The 17389-nt window shown below is 38.5% G+C and overlaps 1 non-coding gene across 1 annotated transcript; it reads right to left on the bottom strand.

Annotated features, from left to right (window-relative positions):
* Positions 1-15153: 15153 nt before the first annotated feature.
* On the bottom strand, positions 15154-15225 carry TRNAC-GCA (transfer RNA cysteine (anticodon GCA)). Its single transcript has one exon. It is a non-coding gene; the product is annotated as a tRNA-Cys (tRNA).
* Between the last annotated feature and the right edge of the window lie 2164 nt (positions 15226-17389).

Genomic DNA, 17389 nt, shown 5'->3' on the forward strand with positions numbered 1-17389 from the left:
AACCCAAATTTTCTATAATATCCTTTAGATGGCAGATAAATAGATTATTATAAAAACTGTTTTTATCAGTTTTGGTTTTGTTTCTAAGTTATTTTTGCAGAGTTCTCTTGCTAAAGAATGAGAAGTAGATAGACTCAGCAGAGAAACTGGAAACTTGTCATTTTAGTTCAGTTGAGCTAAATCTCCTTAGTGGACAACTGTGTACAGTCTTCTCTATATTTCAATGTTCCCAGGCTGTCAGGTCACGTATATTGAAATTGAGACACCAGAGGCTCAGCCCCTGCATTTCTTGCTATTAAGATACCTAAGAAAGATCTTCTGAAACTAGTATGTTTGGTAGGAAAACAAAAAAAAAAATCATTAAATTATTTTGAAAATACATAGAGCAGTGGTCCCCAACCTTTCGGCACCAAAGACCACCTTTGTGAAAGACAAATTTTACACAATGGGGGTGGGATGCACAGTTGGGGGGTGGCTCAGGAGGTAATGAGAGCAATGGTGAGCAGCAGGTGAAACTTTGCTCGTCTCCTGCTGTGTGGCCTGGTTCCTGACAGGCTAAAGACCAATACTGGTCCACAGCCCAGGGGTTGGGGACCCCTGACATAGAGGAACTTTTGAAACAAGAATGGTAATGTATTTACTCATGAGTTAGTAATCCAAAATAAAATCTGATTAAAATAGATAAATGTCATTATAAGTTAGTGTTTCAAAGTGAAGGAAATAATTGAATACTTACAAGGAGGATTTAGAGACAAACATTTAAATAGAAAATCTTGGCCCAGAAAAGGGTCTTAGGGTCATTTCTGTGCAATGAAAGAATTTAAGACTAGAGAAATACTTGAGTTGTTACAATAACAACCCAGCTTGGTCACATGTCCCATTCATATGTATGTCCATTAGGAAGCAAAGCGTCTACGCAGTGGTCCTACCACCATGAAGCAAATCAGTCCTGCCATCATTACTGTGCAATGCTTTTGGTGTTCATTTCAGTCACCTCAAAGGAGTGAGAAGAATTGGATCGAGAGAATGTCCTCAGAAGATCTCACACTACCTTGTCTATTTGCCTGTCTTGCTTTTAGAATCACATTTCTGAGCCCAGGAGACCTCAGCCAGAGGCTCAGCTTCTGCAGCGTGCCGTCCACGAGCATAAACACAGTGCGTCCAGCTGCCTGATGGGGGACGCTGCTAATTGGAGAAGTCTGCTCTGGTCCCCTGTTGCCAGTTGGCAGACAGAGCAGTCTGGGCCGAAGCTGATTTCCAGAGTCAGGCATTCATTTATCTCAGTGATAACAGGGCATGTGTAGAGAGAAGTAGCAAGGAAAGCAAAGGGCAGCTGCGGTTGAGGTGGGGACAGTACTAATGCCCCCAAATCAAAGGCATGCTGCCTGTAGGGCCTTGGAGCTTAGTTCTCTCTCCAAAGTTTAATTAGTCACTAATTATCAACTACTCTCTTTTATTATGGATGTATTTGGCCAGTGCTGCATTTTTTTTTTTTTTTAAGAAACATGTTTTCATCTCAAGCAAGTTGCAAATGCTTAGGTATCAATGTTAGAAACTGCAGTCAAGCACAACCTGTCCCCAAATCCCAGCCCCTTGAAACACGATGGCTCATTAATAACTTAAAAAGGATGATGACACTGATGCTATTTATAGAGTCTTGCCAGGCAGGTCTGCCAGCATTAAAGAAATTAACATGGAGAAATTGTCAACTGGAAAACATTAGTGTTTATCAACAAATCAATCAAACTTCAACAACTGTAAACCGTGCTTTTAGCTAAGTGAAATGTATTGACAATGACAGCCACTTACCCACCTTGCTGAGGAGCCCCAAATCCCCATGTTGGTCCCCAACCAGGCAGACTCTCCCCTTGACATTGTTGTAGTCATCACCCACTCCTGCCTTTTAGGGAAAAGTCAGTCTGCCGCTGTCCTACATTTAAGAGCAAGCTGGAGAGACTGGGCTGTGGTCTCAGTTGTATGTTAATTAGCTCTGACTGCCAATTTGTAAAGTCTCAAGCAGACTAAATTCAATACCAAGGTTAGTGGCTCCAGGAACCAAATTCTAGGTTTATGTGTACTTCATGAAAGGAAGACTCTGATTTAAGGAGTTTTTCTTGGTTCTCTTATCCTTTTAAAAGCAGTGCTTGACTCTCATTGTTGTATATTTAGAGATGGTGCTATTTTCATTTCTGGGCTACATCGGTGATGATGACATGGCTTCGGAACCTGAACAAAGCTGGAGAGCTCTGATAGGCTGCTGGTGATGTCATCTCTGTGCCTCCAATGCCCGGGAAAAGCACCAGGGACTGACTGTTTTCCTGACTTTTCTTTTCTTTCTTTCTTCCTTTTTTTCTTTTTCCCCCAAAATATGAAATCTCACTTTCACACTAAGAGTGCGTTTGGAGTTTCATATCCTAGCAACGTTATCACTAAAGTAGCCGGTGACCGCTTTGCACAGACTGACACTGCTTGGCTTGACACACCGTTTCAGCTCTCCCGGAGAGGATTTTGTGCTGCATCACACTGAATATCGCTGCTCCGTAATTTCTTGTCATTACAGCAAACCCTTTCACGTGCTCCCTTTCTGTAACCCAGATGATCAACACTTGTCAAGTTCACCTGCTCATACAAATCCTAATCAAAGGAGCCTAACAGTGGTAGGAGGACTTAAAAATCAAAAAAGAGAAAATATGGCCAGGGCACTTAGCTTCAGAATTACTATCGTCCCAGCTCGTCCCAAGGATGTCTCTTATGTAATGCACAGCCTTGCCAACTTCCACCTTTTGTTTTTCTTGTGTATATTCCTAAAACAGCAGGATGGTTGAAATGATGTTTTCACTGAAGTTAGGGTGGGAAGACTTGGGGGAACCTGGAATGAGATAAAGGAGCCGTCTATATCCCTATTTAGAGGGAGGGGTTTATTTTTGCTCAGGATGTAACAAATTTCATATTCTTTTAAAACAAAACCCCAATCCTGCAGTTTTACTTCTGACATCCTACCTAACACCCTAAGTCCCAAGTTCTCATCTGTTAAGTGAGACAAAAAGACATACCTGTCTGAAGAGTCAGCATTCAACACACTGCTGTGTCTAGAGTCCACTGTGTAGGACAGGAGCAAAACTAAAATCTGCTCCTGCCAATCAGATTCCAAGCTCTGCGACACAAGCAAATAAAGACAACCAGGAAAAAAGGGAAGTTGAAAATTGCTAAGCAGTCTCCACAGTTGGCCAAGGAATTAGTCCATTCTCATCACTAGAGTCCTTTTCCCTCCTTGTAGCTCCACAACTGGTTTTCACCCAGGAGTAAAATCTATAGTGCTAGAATTTGAGTGGATGTGGAGGGACATTAAAATGAAATTAAAAACAAAACAGAATTTCAAAATTAAAAAGTAAAATTCAGATGTGTCTCTATCACTAGAGTTTGGAGAGTTTGAAGCAAAATCTTTTCTATCGGATTTTTATGCAGGAAATTTAACAGGAGGAGCAAAAAAAAAAAGAAAAGAAAAGAAAACTAACAGTTGTAAATGGATATTCACAAAATACTGTACTGAATTTTGTGAAAATTACAAAGTAAATATCAGTCATGGACATTGGCATCAAGACTTAGTTTCTGATTTTGTAAAAAATGAATGAAAATAATAGTTCAAAATGCAAATATGAATTCAAGATAGCAAAAGAAGACCTGTCAAAAGGCAGTATGTGATTAAATATCAATTGCACTGTACATACAATTATTTTATGGATATTCAAAAGAGAAAGATTTTACCTCTAAATGAAATGGCCAGAGTAGTTTTAAGAAAAGGGATGTGAGCCAGCCTCTGGGCCACAGAAGATGAATTTGCTTCAGATAAATAGTTGGGGTTGGGGGCGGGGATGTTCAAGACTGGAAGAAAGGCGAGACCAGAAAAGGTACAGTTTCAGGAAGTGGTGGGAAAACATGATTTGTGAAAAGGTGTGGTGAGAAATAGGATTGGAAGACCCTGAGGGCTCCACTCTGGGACAGCCGGCCCTAGAATGTAGTGCATTTAACATAGAAGACAGTCAGGCATTTGTTCTTAAACTCAGCTTTACTGAGGATGTGAAATGTTCTGTCTCGCGGTACACACACCGGTTCTGTGCTTTCTGCCCTTCTTCCACCTCTTTGACACTATACACAGTTACCAACCCCCTTTCAGAGAACAAGGTCTGGCCTAGATTCCAATCAAAACTCATCCATTAATCATATATTAGCACTGGCTTTGAATGTGTTTGATAATTAAACATTCTATTGTTTAAAAAGGTGACATAATTTTTTCAGAATAAAAATATTGCCCTCATGCCTTTTTATTTCAGCATCCCATATTGTTCTGATACAAAAAAAAAAAAAAAATGTGATTTAAACATGGAAAAGTTTGCTCAATGTAGTAAATATTTAAAGTTATACATATATAAAATGCTGAAATAATCAACAAATTTTAATTGACTTTATTAGCAATTTCAGCATCATAATTCCTTTCATTTTGTTCTCTTTTGCATTTTTTTTCTAGTTAAATTTTATTTAGTACTTTCACATTTACATTAAGAATACCTATTGTAAGCTCACCTTTCCCACCATAACAAAATAGAAAAGTCAGGTCATACAGTTGCTAAAAAAATCTGCAGTGCAACCCAAAGAAAGATGAAAAGCACTGGTGACCAAAATGAGTGCATTCATATATGTAGATATATGTAGATACATATATGTAGAACATCTTTCTGCCTTGTTTACTTTTTGAAATTTTCTGATTCATTCTAAAGTCTTCTCTGTTTGAACCAAGTCTAAGTTTTATTTTTTGTTGCTTTTTATCTTCACATTTTAGGTTTATCTGACCCTTATAATTTCTTGCTATCCAATTAGAGGAGTTAGGCACTTAGAAATGTCTTGGCTGTATAAATGAACAAGATATATCCCACTAGGAGCAACTACCCTGAATTGCAGGTACGGTTTCATTCTCAAGGAAGCAATTGCTGACCCTACCCCCCATCCCCAGATTTGTGCTCAGTCAGATAAGTTCTATATTAAGATTGTCCCTGTCACATAGAAAGGTGGTTTTGAATTAACATCTTCATTTCAGAGTCAACTAAATATAATATTTTCACTGAAAGTGTGCATTAAATGTTAAATGTTAACAGCAGAAATTTTCAGCAGAAAATTTCACACTCATTAGGGGAAAAGTGCTATGATCTTGGGGCAGATAGTATTTTCAAGTGACCTTTGTTTTCTTCATATCCCAAGCAGATAGTCCCTGGCTTGACAAAGAAAGAGCACATGAATAAAGCACCTACAAATCCCCAAGGAAATGTTGTTCTTTAAATAAGCTATGTGCATGACCAAAAGAGCCTAAAGAGCCCCAAGTTCATCAAGAAAATTTACCCTTTTCAAGCCTACCTTCAAAAGTAGCCACTGTACTAGTTATGAAAGCTTATCCACGGCTTCTTCTTTTTTAGATTTCTTGCCTTGGCACATATCTACTGAGCTAATATGTAGCAGGCACTGCTGGATACTGGGAGAGGGCTCAGTGAATAAACAAACAAGTTGTGTTCTCCTATATACAGAAAAAAAGGTTATGAACTAAGACTAGTATTAATCTTGAAGAAAATTTGCAAGATCAGCTTGTTCCAGTGCCTCTTGACATCTCTCCATCTTCTGATACAAGGATGCCCCTTTCCTCCAGGTATGGGGAGGGCCCTCTCAGATCAGGGTCTCACGACTTCCTTCTGGGTAGGTGGGGTCAAAGAGTCCTTCTTGTACCTGCGGTTTCTCAAATTCCTTTAGCTTAAAATATTAAGTATGCCAAGGTTCCACACTTTGGGGTAGCATGTCCTGAATTCATCTATACCATTTAATAGCATGGCAAAAGGATGAGCTCACCTAAGGAATAAATTGCAGAACTGAAGTGCCCAGGACTAATACTGAAGGGCTTCAATATTTAGATGCAGGAAAAGAAGTAAGAACTGAAAGAGGCAGAGCAAAAATGTCCAGAGAAATGGATAATTAGGCATATGTAGCATCAGAAAATCCAAAATATGAAATGTTTTGAGAAAGAAAGGAGTCAGTTTCAGAGAATGTTCTATACAGTAACACAAAGTTAAAAGGTCTAATGGGCACAGGCCACTCCTGGATCAGGGGTGGAGGCAGAAGCTAGCCTGCAGTGACTTGAAGCCCATAGATGATATTATGCATTTGCAGCAATCTTAGTTTCCAACTGAAAAATTTCCCCAAACATATGTCATTACCTTATGTGTGGTTATATAATGTCCCACACAATTGGTCTGTTAGTTAATTTTGTGACAAAAATTCACACTGGCTGTTTAATTGAACTTTTCAGTCATTTCTACTTGATAATATCTTTGTGTTCCTAAATATATACTCAAGCCACAGACTGGAGCCGATACACTCAGCAAACAAGCAAACAGAAACTATTCATTGAAGAGGAACAAAACATCCTGTTCCTGAAAGCAGAAGAAAGACTTTATTTATTTATTTCATTTTTTCATTATTAGGCTTTTTAGAGTCTGTTGCTGAAATTCATCAGATAATTGTTTAAGGCTTCACAAGAGTAACTGTGGAATCTCAATATGAAGCTGGCTATACAAAAAAACTCCCAAAGAATTTCTACTCTCATAACATCAGACTTAAAACATCCAAGTGTAGAGATTTACCTTTGTCTATTGCATTTCTTACTATGTCAGTGAATTTCCCACCTCAACAAAACAGGCAGGTATCTAAAAGCTGAAACATACATGGATATACACGGGCCACAATAGTTTGGAACACTTGAAATGTAAAAGGAATCAAATGCCCTCCAAATACACACAAACAACATACAACACATTATCCCTTAAGACAAGCCATTCAACTTCTAATAAAAAATTTGGCCAGCAAGCAAGCTATAAAAGCAATGCATGCTGTCTGCATAAAAGGCTTCTTTTGACAAGAAAATGACTATTAATGAGAACATGTTCATTTCTGGCATCAGGCTTAAAGAGACCCAGGTCATAAATCTCTTTGATCTTCTTGCTAAAGCTAGAATCAAGCAAAGAAGCAAGTTCATTCATTTAAAAAAAAAAAAAAATGCTTTTGATTGAAATGATTCCATTTAGTTACAAGTAATTTATCTTGTTTTTCTTTCCCTTCCCAAGTTTAGTTTCTTTTCCATTCTCTCACAGTTAAATCTTGGCTAAGGTTCCAGTTAGATGTTACTTTAGGGTTTCTTATTTGATGGGGGTCAGGCAAAACTTCCAAGAGAAATGTGTGTGAGGGGGTAGAGTTTGGGAGGATGAGACAAACAACAATAAGAATTCATAAATTTTGAACAAAAAAAAATGTCGCTCATAGTTCAGCCTGTAAGCCTCCACGATATGCTTTAAATGTGCCAACACTGCCCTCTCTTGCTTATTCACAGTCTATGTTGAAACTTTGTCTTCAATGCACAGCCTTATAAAACCTTTCTTTCCACTGCTTACTGCAAGTCACCTACAAAACTGAACACAGAGTTTTTGTAAGATTCTTTTACAGTTGAATTTATTCACTTTTTTATTCAACGCATTCCCCTCCGTATTTCTGTTCCTTGCCTCTTTGGGTGCCAGCTTGTGCCTTAATATAAAGCACCTTAGAGGAGCAAGCCTCTCACTAGCAAAATCCCTTTGGAGATGTAATGCACACAGTCCTGGCAGGAGAACTGGCATGCCTCCTTCCTGCAAGGAGATTTAATTGTATTTCCAACACTCTCTGAGAATGCCTTTACAAATTGCCATTTTGGATGCAAGGTGAAATTAGGAGTTCACTATTGATCATCTCAACCAAACTTCCTTAGATGTGAGTCTCTGAGCTTCCTTGGTAAAAAGAGGGATGGAACCAGAGGTTCACTGTGTGGTCACAGAAGCATCTGCATGCCTTTCACTGCACAGAGAAACAAGGAATTAGCACACACTCATCTACAACCTCTCTTCCGTTTTCAACAAACAAAATCTGAGGGAAGAATTTATCTCTCAATCTCTGAAAGATTCAGAAAAAAGGGGAAATATTAAGGTTTGTGTCACTGACACAGTTAGCCCTCCTTCTCCATGACTTAGCATTTTCATTTTGGTCACATGAGTTAGAATCACAGGACAGAAATTATTAAAAACAAAATGTTCTTTTAAATCACGGATTCTTAATTTTTTTACATTCAGGATTTCTAACTCATTCATGTAAGGTATTCTTTTAGTGCTTCTGAATATACTTATCTGAAATGGACTAGAATGAGACTAAGAAAAGCAGAGTAAGCTTACAACAGTTGTTGCCTTCTAGTTCAAATATGTGGTTTGATTTGGGTGGGAAAAGGATTATGGAAAAGCCCCTTCCTGTCCCACCCACAAGATATTTGAATGAACAAGGATGTCAAATAGTTCCCATCTCCCTTTTCTCTTCTGATTGATTATTGGCAGCTATCTAAAAGACCGGACAGAGAACAAATCTGGTATGGTAACAGAGTTAATAGGGAAAAGAGGTTCTGCTTTCTATTGGTGATACATGCTGTAAAAGTGAGAATACAGCTGATTAGTGTCCAGGATAGTGATCAGACACAGTTTGGGTTAGATTTGGCATTTCTTCTCAGGATGTCAGCTCAGAACCTTGAAGACTAGGCTTTGTATGTCTTATATGATGTGAATTGGCTCATTTGTTTAGCAGTGGGCAGAGGAGAGCTTTGAGGGAGTGAGATTCAGGACTGGTAGCTTAAAACAGAGGGTGGTGAGGTGAAATTTAACCTGAAGAGAGAGAAATAGATCTTTAGGTTCCACAACAACAAGAAATAGCAAGAAGGTACACAAAAGCATCACTAAATGATAAATGACTGGAGAAAAGATGAGAGGAGGGTGAGGCAGGTGTTCATTGGAGTAGAATGTAAAATCATTATACATTATACTTTCAGGATTTCAATTTCCATTTACTATCAATTTTTTTTTTTTTTTTTTTTTTTTTGCTGGCATTCTTATATTACAGTATCCAGTGGTTCTCTTCTTCTTGTATATGCAAATCTGCTCTTGAAGAAATATCTCACATTGGTCATCCTGCTGAGATATTTTGCTACTGTCATTGTCAAAATATACCTGTTTCACTTCTAGACATTTGGAAATGTCAAGGGAAGATAAAAACACTTTTGTCAAATGCCTATGATATTTTCCTGCTTGACTCTGTAGTGTAGACTTTTAGAACAAGAAATGGTCAATAAAGCAGCTAAATAGACACCGTCAGCTTCTGTTTGCTTGTTGTGATGGAACAAATATTGAACTTGAAGTCAGAGGTGTGTATTCAAATCCTGTGGTTCTGTTGCATGCCAGCTGGGTGACCTTGGCCAAGTCACTTAACCTCTCTGAGTCCAGTTTCCTATTTTGTAAAATGACGATAATGATTCCTGCCTTGCCAACTTCACAATATTGCTGTGAAGATCAAATGAGATACCGTATGTGAAAATTCTTTGAAACACTACAAAACACTGCACAGATGCAAGCTATTGTTACAAAGCTGAATCCTGGCGGGTTCTGTGGTGTTTGAGCCATACACGCACATGCTGAGTCTAGTCGGTCTATCATTATTTCTAAATATGGCTGGTCTCTTGGCTTCTGAAGTTTCCACATGAAATATCGCCTGGTATTTGCTTGAAGCCTCTGCTCCATGTCCTCAAATAATGGGCCATTAAGTGTTACATTCCAAACCAGCAGAACCAGCATTTCTGACCTTGTACCTGTGACCTGCAGAAGTACTATTGTATCTCAGAGATAAACGTACCCGAACCGCAAGGTGCTTAAAAGATATATTTAGTGCGAAGGCATTTCATTTGTCACTGAGCAATTTTACAGTGTCTGATATAAGCTGTAGATTTTATGATCTATAATCAAAGGCTTTTGCAGACACCTCTCCTTAATTTGGATTTGTGACAGTATTAAAAAATGAAACCTTCATCTTTGGATCTACTTCACTTATTTCGATGAAACAACCATGCATGCTTTTAAGTGTAAGTCACTGAAAATTTCAGACTGTCCTTAGTAACCCAGGAACTCTTGACATGAACTTGTTCTATTGACTTAAAGGAAAATATTCTGTTTTCTGTTCCTTTTGATCACCCTGGAACTTTTCTTGTACCAGACTGTTTTCACCCTATTAGACTCAATGTGCTCAGGAACTAATGGGCAAAGATAGAGGTGGATGTTTCTCTTGCAATTGTATACAGAGATTCTAGAACTGAAAGATACCTGGCATGATGGAGACAGAACTCAGAATGCCAGAACTAGTCAAGAACTTGCAAAGCACTTTTTCAGAGTCCCATTTTATCTTGTAAAAACTGAGTCTCAAATAGATATAAAGGTATACCGAAAAACACTTTTCCACAATTGGCAAAATAAGCGCTAAAATCAATATCTAGTGATGTATCCTTCTATAGTACAAGAAACAGCCTTTCTATTATAATAATCTCCACAGATGATTTGAGCAATGGAATCTTGCTATATAGCACATATCACCTTTTCTTGCCCTACTGGAAATGTCATGAAATAATGAAAAAGCATTCCTTCCTTCCACAAAGCTATTTGAAGAAGTTAAATCTATATAAGGGCTCTGCCATTTATTTATCACCCATTATGTGAATAGATTTCATGCATATACAAACTAACTAAAACCGATTGACCTCAATCACAAGAGCCACTCTTCTTTTCTCTCACATTTTATTCCTTTTGTTGAGCTGAAATGTAAAATTTTGTGATGTAATTAATGTTGTCGCCACCATGCCCACCCCAGCTTTCTAGGACTCTGCGCAGATTTACTCAGACAGGGCTAGAAATGTTCTTTCCACTTGGGGTCATTAAAAAAAAAAAACGCTCCTCTTTATCACCATTTCATCTCCAGTAGCTCTGACCTTACGTTCTTGGTTATGATTCTATGCCCTTGTCATTAGCTTCCCACAACTAGAGAAATCAAAAGTCAGCCATCAACAGTCATCACCATCCACCCTCATACACAGCAGGAGTGCACGATGCAAATGTGAAAACTCTGGGAGAGGAGGATTATTGGGGACATTATGGAGTTTGACTGCTACAACTAAAAGGTAAAGGGTTACACATACACACACTGAGGGGGATCAATAGATTCAAGAAATATTTGAGGATATTCTTTGCAGAGACGAAAAATACTACGTCTGGTTTTCAAACAAGTGGAGATGTTTGGTATTACAAGACTGCACCACATTATGATCCCATATCCATCTAAAAGTTCCTTTAGTTGAATGGTGCCCATGGGTTGTGTCTGAATACACCTTGCATAGGGAAAGGCAGGAGGAGGAAGAGAACAATGATAGGAGCACCAACTTCAGTCCTACACCAAGGTGAGCCTTCAGGGCAGCCACTGACAGACCACTAGTGCTTCCCAGGCCAAGTCCCATCCAGCACCGTCTGTGCCTGAGCTGCGCTCTGGCTAGCGCTTGTGAGACGTGCCGGTTCTGCCCCAGCAGAAGCCAGCCGGAACCACACCCACGTCAGGAAACTGAGACGCCATTTTCTCAGAGTTTCTTTCAGTCCCTCTGCATCTGACGCATCTCTCTGTAGCCTGGATCTTAATAATTAATCTGTTAATACTGATTGGACAAATCTAGTAAAAGAGTCTGGCTCTGTGATGCTGATGCCTCGGAAGCTAAGCACTATTTTCAGACACAATTTTAATAGCAACAACTTCTGAGCTACCTGGGTACACCGGAGTTTTTCACATGGCTTAGGCTTAACATTGGGCCTTGAATGAGGCTGTGACCAAGATCACAGCGTGTAGAGGCCAACGGCAAGAGAGGGAATGGCTCTCCTTCAAGGGGGTCAAGGAAAAGAGAACTAAAATGGGATTCGGCCGTGTCCCCCACACCTGAGCAACTGATAAGCTCTTTAACAGAAAACTGCGTATAATGGAAGACAGGATGTAAGGCAAAGGAGAAGCTCTTCAGGCTGACCAGATTCTCATAAAGCTATTTGGGAAGGTGAATTTATTAGAAGATAATTTCTTCCTGAGGATCTTTGTGTCCAAGATAAATTGTTATAACATCAGAATAAAATAATTAAGAATTGTAGAGCTGCATGTCAGAAAGCATAATTTGGTGGGCTTAGTGTGAGGGGAAGCTCTGCAGAGGACCAGCCTTCAGGGTTAGATTGGTTCAGACCTGGCTCATTTCTACCTTACTACTCGCTTTCATAGTGCCAACCTCGTGCTACGACTAGACTCCCCAGCGAGGACAAATTTACTGCTCTAGGTTCAGGCTTCACCTCTTCATACCTACCACCCTTCTCAAAGAAGTGGAAAGGACTTTTTCTTTTTCCCCTCAGTATTCCTAGTACGATTCCTGAAATTAATTCTTATTAGGTTGCTTAAAGCAGATGTTTAATGAATGTGGCCAGGAGAATAGAATGTGCTGATTGGTTTATGCTAACCAGGTCTCTGAACAGGGGCCAAGTTGGAGGCAATAGTTCTTTAAAGAACAGGATTGCAAGAGTAGGAGTAGGCATCCCAAATTGAAATCTGCTCTCTTTTCAAGAGAGGTGATTGGTGAGACTTAGGGGAAGTAATAGATTCTGGGGAGCTAGCCAATGATACCTAACTTTATACATATTTCTGTTAATGCAAATAGTAACAAAGTTTAAAAAAATAGTTATTTATTTTGGAACGAAATTTGATACCTATATCAAGATTTAGAATGTTTATGCATTTTGACACAATTTTATTTCTAGCAATCTACCCTACAGAAGTACACGTGCAGACACTGACAATCAAGACTATATGTTTCTTTATTATTTGAAATAATAATGGTTGTAAAAAACAGGATGCAATCTAAAATCATTCATCCAGCATACATCATTGATTAACTGCAGTCTGCTAGGTACTTTTAAAGGCTGTGAAGGCAGCAGTTAACAACAGAATTACAATCACTGCTTTCATGGAGTTTATATTCTAATAACCTCAGAGTCAAAGATTTGTGAGTACTGACTTAAAAAGATAGCTCTTTATTGTGATAAGTGATAATAAACAAGTTGAAAAATATAGTATAATTTTGGTGTTTAAATAAACAATTACATATGTCTGAAATATTTTAAAATATGCATCATGCTTCTAATTAATGGCTATTTTGCAATGATGAGGAAGGAGTGACCTTTCCCTTGTCCTTTATGCACTCTTCATTGATTGGCATTTTTTAATAGGTATGCACATATTTCATAATTTTAAAGTCTCTAAAAGGAAAGCAAGTATTCAATAAATCATATTTATACTCATATGTCAGTGTTGGAAGAAAAGAAAGTAGAGGAAGGGAGAGGAAGAGGGTAAGAGATTGGATGTACAAATGGGCAATGATCAGATTGTGTTTTAAAATAGAATTTTGATCTGCAATCTGCGTAAGAAAGCAACACCTTTATCTACAACAAACAAGCTAGGTAGCTGGGCTGCTCTAAGTCTAATTTGCAGGAAACCAGACTGTGATCTCTACTGACAATTCAGGAAACTAAACATTAACTTCTGGGATAATTGACCCAAAATGACCATGACTTGACTATTAACTTACAGCTTTCTTAATTTTTGTCCCTGCTTCCAACTTAGAACCAACTAGACAAATTAAATGGACACTGTTAGCTAATCACATAGATGTTCCACTTCTAGGTTGCCTAAACACAGCTTGCCCAAGCCAGCAGGCTCCAGTCAAGGTTTACCCGAGGTCACCCACTTTCTCCACCAGGCAGTTCCCCCACTCCTCTGTCTCCTTCGAGTCTCTGCCCAAATTTGAGTGAAATGGCTGACTCCTGTGCTACAGCAGCCTGAATAGACTTTGCTTTGCTTATTTGTTGGTTTTCATTTATTTTCACAAAAATAAGAGTAAGACTAGAAGAGGAGAAAAAGAGGAGGAGAAGGAGAAAAAAGTCACAACATTCAATTTCACATAATTTGTAAACTTACTGAGAGGACAAATCTACCAGGCCTTTCAACAGTGGGAAAAATATCAGAGAACAGACTCAAAGACTGAACAATTATGTGGCACAAAGAGCAAATTCCTTGAAATTCAGGAGGAAGTTCTATAGATTGTAACAACCATGGACTAAGTCAGACTTTTTTCTAAAAACAGAAATAGTAATTTCCCCTAGGGTTGATGGGGCACTCCAACTCTGAGTGTCTTATTGGAGAGAGATTCCATAGTCAAGAACTGATATTCAACTCATTATCTACCGAAAAATACAATGTTTGACTCCTAGTAATGGTTTTCCTGTCTCCCCTTCTCCTGAATTTATTGAAAACATTTATTCATTGAGGGAAAGGGCTGAAAAAATAAAGCCCTAGACTCAAGGGCCTGACTAAAGATTCAAAGTGTTTGTGTTACTGTTTGTGTAAGCCTGAACTATGGGGTAGATAGGACTGAATTCATATATTCCAATATATCATAACAATTTAGAAGTGACGCAATGTGAGGAAAATGGGTCCTTTGAGTTAAAAACAGCTTGTGGCTTCCTGGTCAAGAGCTCTCATTGCACAGCTCAGGGCAAGGAGGTTCCTCACAAGAATATTTACCTTACTGAGCCAAAATTGTTGCTTGTTGGTCCACTTCTTGATTCTATAATATCCAAGAGAGGAAAAGTCTTCTTGATCCTGCCCCCATTATATCCAATGTTGAGATCAAAAAATTGACCATACTATGTCTTTTCAAACAAGTGATAACTTGAGTTAAATCCTCACTTCCTTTCACTAGCTACACCCTTAGGAAAGATATTACATTGTTTTAAAACTGGTTTCATAATCTATAAGATAAATTTAAGAGCACTCATCTCAGAACTGTTGACAGAATTAAATGAGAAAATATAAGATGAACAGAATATTAAATATCACATCATTTTCTCCTCTCTTTAAGGAAGGAGTTGCTTACTATCATCTAATTCCATCTAAAAAGAGAAAGTGAAGTGAGGTGAAAGTCACTCAGTCTTGTCCTACTCTTACTATCATCTAATTCTATCTAAAAAGAGAAAGTGAAGTGAGGTGAAAGTCACTCAGTCTTGTCCTACTCTTTGCAACCCAGTGGACTATAGTCCATGGAATTCTTTAGGTCAGAATGCTGGAGTGGGTAGACTTTCCATTCTCCAGGGGACCTTCCCTACCCAGGAATCAAACCTGGGTCTCCTGCATTGTAGGCAGGTTCTCTACCAACTGAGCTATCAGGGAAGCCCCCATCAGACATGTGAGAGAAGGCTTGTGTGTGTAGCAGAGCTGTATTAAAGCATAAAAGAGACAGAGAAAGCGAGGGATGGAGAGTGCCCCGCAAAAAGAAAAGGAAATAGATTTAAATCACCAAATTTGCACATGAGACATTCTTGCCATCAGGTCAACAAACCAATAATTTTCTATTGAGGAAAGTTACAGAAATTTCTATAAACAAAAGAAAATGTAAGAAAAGATCTGGCATTTTAGGGTAAAGTTCTGTTTTCAACTTGGAAAAAGCCTTCTGAAATAGCAAGAATGGAGGAAGTTAGACTCAGATTACATAAAGCGAATGACCATTTATCATGCTAAAACTAATAAATAGTAAATCCTGGAGAAATATTTACCACCTGCCTTCACCTGACCTCCAAAGCTTGAGGAGCATGTCCACAGAAATCTGCTTTTTCTTCTGTGAGCAGAGGGTTCACAACTAAGAGATCTGAAATTACCCACGTGCTGTGACACTCTTTTGATGTCATTTTGAGCAAGTATGAGGGAAGAGAAATAGAAAGTGAACATCTGCATAATTTATTTCAGTCTTTCCTCATAATTTTACAAAGGAAACATCCTCATGTTTTGGAGAAGGGTCCTAGGCTTAGTGACGTTCAATACCCGCAGAGCAGGCTAGGTAAGGAAGGTTTGACCCTAGGTCTGTCTGACATAGCCACTCTCTTCATCTGACTTTTATCTTCAGCTGAATAATGTGCTTCTTGGACCATATTTCCTGACTCTCCATTTCTAATCTTTGAATAAAGTTCTATAATTGAATATATATTGTAATCATATTTTCCCTATAAAAAGGAAAGTATTATTTTTCACTTGGGAAACAACATTTCAGGGCTCAAGTTAATACCTATAACATTTTTGTTACCTAAACTCAGTAATTAACTAGGAGACAATATTAAAGGGAATTTAAAAACGAGGATATGTCTGAGATTCATTTATTTATCCATTCACTTATTAGCAAATGTTTATTATTGAACACTTATGTGCCAAACAATATTCTAGGTAGTGAGATAGGGAGCCTTGCTACAAGTGCAAGCTGCGGACTAAGAGCATTGGCACCTCCTGGGAACATTAGAAATGCAGAAATGACAACCTTACCCAAATCAGAATGTGCATATGTGACAAGATCTCAAGTTGATTTGGGCCTCCCAGGTGGCACTAGTGGTAAAGAACCCTACTGCCAAATGCAGCCGACATAAGAGACACAGGTTCGATCCATGGGTTGGGAAGATCCCCTGGGAGGAGGGCATGGCAACCCACTCCACTATTCTTGCCTGGAGAATCCCATGGAGAGAGGAGCCTGGCGAGAGAGGAGCCTGGCGAGCTGCAATCCATAGGGTCATAAAGAGTCAAGAGTAGGACATGACCGAAGTGACTTAGCTCTCACTCAGCCCTAGTTGATTCATATGCACATTAAAGTTGGATAAGCTGCATATGAAAAAGCAAGAAAATTACTGGTCTTTAAGAAAAAATAAACAAGAAGAACAAAATACCATAGCATTTTATTTATATTATATAGAAAAAATATTTGCATACTCATTAATGGGCAAGTGTAATATGATCACATTATATTTGGACTAATTTTCAATACTGGATTTATCCACTTGGGGGAAAATTGACCTGTCAATTCTCTTACCATGAACATGCAAGACTCCTTCATTCGTTTCAATTTATCTTTCAAAACATTTAATTTCTCCCTGAATACAAAATATTTAAACAATGGGGGAAAATGATCCTGCATGATAAATATGGCATATTAAAAACCATGACTAACTTAACCAGAAAGACTTGGAAAGCACTGTGAAGCTGTCAAAAGTGCCAGCTAGGACAATGAGGGAAGGTGTCTAACATTTCTGTTTGGAAAACACTTTTTTCTGTCTTACATCAGTATCTTCCACTTTCCCAAAGTTTACTTTATGCCAACCTACTTGTATGAAAGACCTATGTTAATACCCATTTTTGCTAATCAAAAGAAACCCAAAGAAGATTTTTGCTTTCACAAAGAAAAAGGAAAAGTGAAAATAGCATTCAGCATTTGTTTTGCAGTTTATTATAAAGGCAGTGCCCACCCTAAACAATGAGAGGGGCACCGATAAAGCTCTTCCCCTGGAACTACACTCAG

Source organism: Odocoileus virginianus, chromosome 22 (assembly GCF_023699985.2).
Source record: "Odocoileus virginianus isolate 20LAN1187 ecotype Illinois chromosome 22, Ovbor_1.2, whole genome shotgun sequence".
Lineage (NCBI taxonomy): Eukaryota > Metazoa > Chordata > Mammalia > Artiodactyla > Cervidae > Odocoileus > Odocoileus virginianus.